The 6034-nt window shown below is 38.5% G+C and overlaps 1 pseudogene; it reads right to left on the bottom strand.

Moving 5' to 3' along the window:
• Positions 1-5073: 5073 nt before the first annotated feature.
• LOC116756810 lies at positions 5074-5641 on the bottom strand (annotated as a pseudogene).
• Between the last annotated feature and the right edge of the window lie 393 nt (positions 5642-6034).

The raw sequence follows: 6034 nt of genomic DNA, 5'->3' as shown, positions 1-6034 counted from the left end.
TCATTCTTTCTGCATTTATTACTTGGTTTTCTGTCATGATCTCCTTTAAATTTTTAAAAAGTTAACAGTGTGAACTCATGAATTCTTTTTTATTCAATATGTTATAGCCTATTATTATTCATTTTGATTTCAAATTTTCCTGAATTTGACCAGTGGGAGCCCCTACAATCTGGCTCAGGTATCCATTTGTCCTGGTCCCATCAATTTATGAGTACTTCATTACTTTAGGCGCAAGAAAATGTTCCAGGTTCATTTTTTACTTTCCTTGCCCCAGCCCTAGAAGTAGCCACTTCTTCAAGGAATGTTGTTTCCATTGAGTGAAGAATAGTTTTTAGAAACCAATATCTGGGCGTTAACTGTGCTTGCTGTGCTTGGAATGAGGTATCAGTATTAACATATACAGTATGAACATATATAGTATGAATATGCTAATACTAATAATAGTATTAGAGGTATCAGTGTAAATAAATAAATACCCACACAAACACACAATACATATACATACATATGGATACCTCTAATTCCAACCCAATACCACACAACATGGTTTTTTAATTTTCTTCTGTGGTCCTAATCTGCATGAAGATTAGCTAAGGTCCCACTAAAGAAGTGACATTTGAAATGAAATCAGAATAATATTTAGAAGCCAGCCATGCAAAACTCTAGAAGCAGATCATTAAAAGCAGAGGGAACAACACAGAGGCCTGAGGCAGAAATAAGTGTGATATATTTGAGAAGCAGAATAGCCAGAGTGGCTGGAACATACTAAGCTACAGGAAGGTGGTTTGAAATGAAGTCAATGAGGTAGGCAGTAATAGTTGCCTCATATAATGCTGTAAAGGATATGGTAAGGAGTTGGGAATTAATTTCAGCACAATAGAAAGACACTGAAAGTTTTTGAGAAGGTGATTGCGATAATCCAATTTATGTTTCAAAATATTACTCTGGATGTTGTATAGAGAATAAATTGTTCAAGGACAAGGGAAATAAAGCAGGGAGATATTTATAAGACTTGCAGTAATGTAGGCAAGATGAAATGATGAATTAGAGTAGCAACAGATGAGATACAAGAGAATATCTTGAGATAAACTTTGAAGGTAGAACTAATTGGACTAAATCTGTATTCTCAAATGGTTATTATACATCTACTATGTGCTATGCATTGTGCTAAGTCCTGGGGATAGAAACACTAAAAAGAGATACGCCCTACTTTTAATGAGCTCATAATTTGGCAGTGGGGATAGATACACAAATAAATTGTATGTGTGATAAGAGATCAATTTTAGTTCTAGAACCCGAAGCCATACAAGGGTACACTTTATAAATGTCATGGGACTGTTGTACATGGTCAGTAAAGTGACAGTGTGCAATACCACTTAGTATCTCAAATCAGGAACATACTTTTGAATTGCCTAAATACAATCTGTAGAATTAAAAACAAAATAATAAGCCATCCACAGTTATATTGTCAAATAAAAGTTCTACACTTACTACTTGATACAACAGTAAATATCTAGAAGGGGATATTGAAAGTGATTTCAGATTCTCATCCTGTTGTACTCTATTGGGGAGGTTTCTTGAGTAGTAGGTGACTGGCCAAAGGTGGGTACAACAAGGACCAGAATAACAAGTAAAGTTCTATCACAGTTTCTGTAGTTTTCACTTTTTTGTCTTTGTCAGTTAAAAATGAACAGTGGGAATTAAATATTTATATTTACATATACACAAGGTATGCTGTGAAAACATGTTTGCTTACAAACATAAAAATACTTATTAACTAGTTTGATAAGAAAATAATCTATAAAAGTATATAGCAAAAATATTAATAATCTCTGACCCTGGAAAGATCAATTCTATATTTAATATTACAAACAAAACCAGTTTGGGGTTTTTTGAATTCCTTATCTAGAAATGATTGAAAAGAAAGGCAGAAAAAATTATTTTTAGTCTCAACATGGCTTTGAAAAGATTAAATTAAAAAAACAAGAACGGGACTTCCCTGGTGGCGCAGTGGTTAAGAATATGCCTGCTAATGCAGGGGACACAGGTTTGATCCCTAGTCTGGGAAGATCCCACATGCTGCAGAGCAACTAAGTCCATGTGCCACAACTGCTGAAGCCCATGTGCCTAGAGCCCGTGGTCTGCAACAAGAGAAGCCACCGCAGCGAGAAGCCCGCACACCGCAATGAAAAGTGGCCCCTGCTCGCCACAACTAGAGAAAGCCTGTGTGAAGCAACTAAGACCCAACACAGCCAAAAATAAATAAATTTATTTTAAAAAAACAAGAACATTGAAACACCCAAGTCCAGAATGAGTCCAAATACTTGACCACACAGAATATTATCATCTTTAGGAGTAGGAGTAATAATAAAGGCCTTACAAGCAGTTTTTCATCTGCAAATACAGTAGACATTTTGGTATTTTGGCCACTGGCAAACAAAGGCTGTAGCATCAGCAAAGTTTTGAGTTGCCTCACTTTTGTGGATTCAATTCAGTATATTTAAGGTTAACTAAAGTTGACATCAAAACTTTCAGACAGGGCTTCCCTGGTGGCTCAGTTGTTGAGATTCTGCCTGCCAATGCAGGGGACATGGGTTCGTGCCCCGGTCTGGGAGGATTCCACATGCTGCGGAGCGGCTGGGCCCGTGAGCCATGGCCGCTGAGCCTGCGCGTCCGGAGCCTGTGCTTTGCAACGGGAGAGGCCACAACAGTGAGAGGCCCGCGTACAGCAAAAAAAAAAAAAAAAAAAAGAAGCTTTCAGACAGGCAAAAATTCATATTTTATTTTTTTATTGGGGTATGGTTGTTTTACAATGTTGTGTTAGTTTCTACTGTACAGAGAAGTGGAGTTCCCTGTGCTATACAGCAGGTTCTCATTAGTTATCTATTTTATACGTATTTGTGTATATATATCAATCCCAATCTCCCAATTCATCCCACCCCCCACTTTCCCCACTTAGTGTCCATATGTTTGTTCTCTACATCTGTGTCTCTATTTCTGCCTTGCAAACCGGTTCACCTGTACCATTTTTCTAGATTCCACATATATGCGTTAATATATGATATTTGTTTTTCTCTTTCTGACTTACAAAAATTCACATTTTAAATAAACTCCCTATGAGTCTATTTAGAATAACAGTAGGCAATGATTTTAGAAGATAAAAATTATTTCACAACCTATGACTTCAGCTTGGCAAACAGCTTAGGTTCCAAAATGGATCCATTTCTACTAAAATAAAAGCCCTTACAAAAGAATATGTTTGTGTACATAGAAACATATTTAAAAGGAATCAGATAACTTTTAAAATATTGTATATATATATTTATTTATTTTAATCAAGTTATATGTGACATGCAATAATATATTAGTTTCAGATATGTGTTTCAATATTTTTATACATTATGAAATAATCACCACAATAAGCCCAGTTACCATCTGTCACCATGCAAAGTTGTTACAATATTATTACCTATATTCCCTATGTGTACATTACATACTGTAACTTATTTATTTTATAGCTGGAATTTTGTACCTCTTAATCTCCTTCACCTATTTCACCCATCCTTCCACTCCCTTCCCCTCTGGCAACCACCAGTTTTTCCTTTGTATCTATGAGTCTGTTTCTATTTTGTTTTGTTTGTTCATCTGTTTCATTTTTTAGATTCCACATATGAGTGAAATCATAAAGTATCTGTCTTTCTCTGACTTATTTCACTAAACATAATACCCTCTATGTCCATCCATATTGTCACAAATGGCAAGATTTCATTCTTTTTTATGGCTGAGTAGTATTCTATTACATATATATATATATATATATATATATATATATATATGCATGCCATATCTTCTTTACCTATTCATCTATTGATGTGCACTTAAGTTGCTTCTATATCTTCGCTATTGTAAATAATGTTGCAATGATCACTGCAGTGCACGTATCTTTTTGAATTGGCGTTTTTGTTTTCTTCAGATATATATCCAGGAGTGGAATTGCTGGATCATATGGTCGTTCTTTTCTTCGTTTTTTGAGAATCCTCCACTCTGTTTTCCATAGTGGTTACTCCAATTTACAGTCCTACCAACCTTGCATGAGGGTGCCCTTTTCTCCACATCCTCACCAACACTTGTTGTTTCTTGTCCTTTTTTTTTTTTCGCGGTACGCAGGCCTCTCCCGCCGCGGCCTCTCCCGCTGCAGAGCACAGGCCCTGGACCCGCAGGCCCAGTGGCCATGGCCCACGGGCCCAGCCGCTACGCAGCACGTGGGACCCTCCTGGACCGGGACACAAACCCGTGTCCCCTGCATTGGCAGGCGGACTCCCAACTACTGCGCCACCAGGGAAGCCCTCTTGTCCTTTTGATAACAGCCATTCTGATAGGTGTGAGGTGGTGTCTCATTGTGGTTTTGATTTGCATTTCCTGGATGATTAGTTATGTTTACCACCTTTTCAGGTGCTTGTTGGCCTTCTGTATGTCTCCTTTGAAAAATTCCTATTCAGGTCTTCTGCCCATTTTTTAATCAAACTGTTTGGGCTTTTTTGATATTGAGTTGCATGAGCTCTTTGCATATCAACCCCTTATGGAACATATCTTTTGAAAATATCTTCTCCCATTCATTAGGTTGCCTTTTCACTTTGTTGGTGGTTTCCTTTGATATGCAAAAGCTTTTTAGTTTGATGTAGTCCCACGTGTTTATTTTTGCTTTTGTTTCCCTTGCCTAAGGAGACATATCCAAAAAAACTTTGCTAAGACTGATGTCAAAGAGTGTACCACCTATATTTTCTTCTAGGACTTTTATGGTTTCAGGTCTTACATTTAAGTCTTCAATTCATTTGAGTTCACTTTATATATGGAATCCGCTAATTTTTGAAGCATCCTTAGTGTTTCCTTTAAATCTGTCTTGAAATGACCATAAGATTAGCTTCATGGAAAGGATTAACCAGCTTCTTGGTCTAAGGCTACCAGGATCATTTGTCTAAGGCTAGAAAGGTACCAACATGATGTAAACTGTAAGGAGAGAAGGAGAAGATGCAGGCTTTTCCTGGCAGTGGGTAGCTAAAACTCAAATAATTCTTAGAAAATGACACAATGGCAGCTTTTCTTGTCTTTTTCTTTCCTCGTTGGTGAAGAAAGACATTCCCACTCTTGAAATTTCCTTATAACCCAGACAAGTTCATGGAAACCTTGATCTACGTTCATCCTAATCTTTGCTGACACCCCCACAGTATGTTACCTTAAGTTGTGGGTTAACTGCTATTCTTCCTACATTACCTGTCTATGATGATCCAGGTCTGCTTTATTACCAATTAAAATCATTGGAACTCATCATGATCCTTTACTCTGAGAGTCTGTCTTTGAAACTCACAGATTTCTTCAAAACTGCCTCTATGTATGTCTGAAAAGAGCAATAGGAAACCCTCATCAGTTCTCAGGAACTGTTCTCTTATAGCTCCAAACTTCTTGTCCTATTGTATCCAGAACATCTAACTGGGCTGCTCTGTCATCTATCACACACACACAAAGCAGATGGTTGGCTCACAGTCTGTTACAAAAGAGGACTGTATGAGTCGGATGGGGAGCGCCAACTTGCCCAAGCTACCCCACCATCCACCACCAACTGGTACTTCTGGCCAGAGCCGTTAGGTCAGTGCACCACCACCACCAGGATGCTCAGAGTCCAGCCTGGCCACTGAGCTGCCACCTGACCTAGGTCTAGCTCTGGGTACATGTGGGGCCCGCAGGCGTCCAGGGCCTGGTGGCTTCGCAGCACTCCTGGGGCTGGCCGGTCAGGCCCAAGGGGTGGAGAAGTGGGGTGACCTCAGGGGCCAGGAGCGTCAGAGGCCAGGGTCTTGCTCCTCTACACCTCTCTGTAGCACCTACCCACAACTAATTTCAATATATGTGTGATGAACAGATAATAATAGGGTTAACAATAATAACAACTGAATTCAGTACTAGATAAAATGTCAGTACAAAGGTAGAAGGAATTGACTGTGCCAGATTCAGTGAGTGGTTATTGAAGTATTCATAAAGG

The sequence above is a fragment of the Phocoena sinus genome, chromosome 1 (assembly GCF_008692025.1).
Source record: "Phocoena sinus isolate mPhoSin1 chromosome 1, mPhoSin1.pri, whole genome shotgun sequence".
NCBI classification, from domain to species: domain Eukaryota; kingdom Metazoa; phylum Chordata; class Mammalia; order Artiodactyla; family Phocoenidae; genus Phocoena; species Phocoena sinus.
Note: the sequence above shows the minus strand (reverse complement) of the source record. Positions and strands in the feature narration are given on the sequence as shown.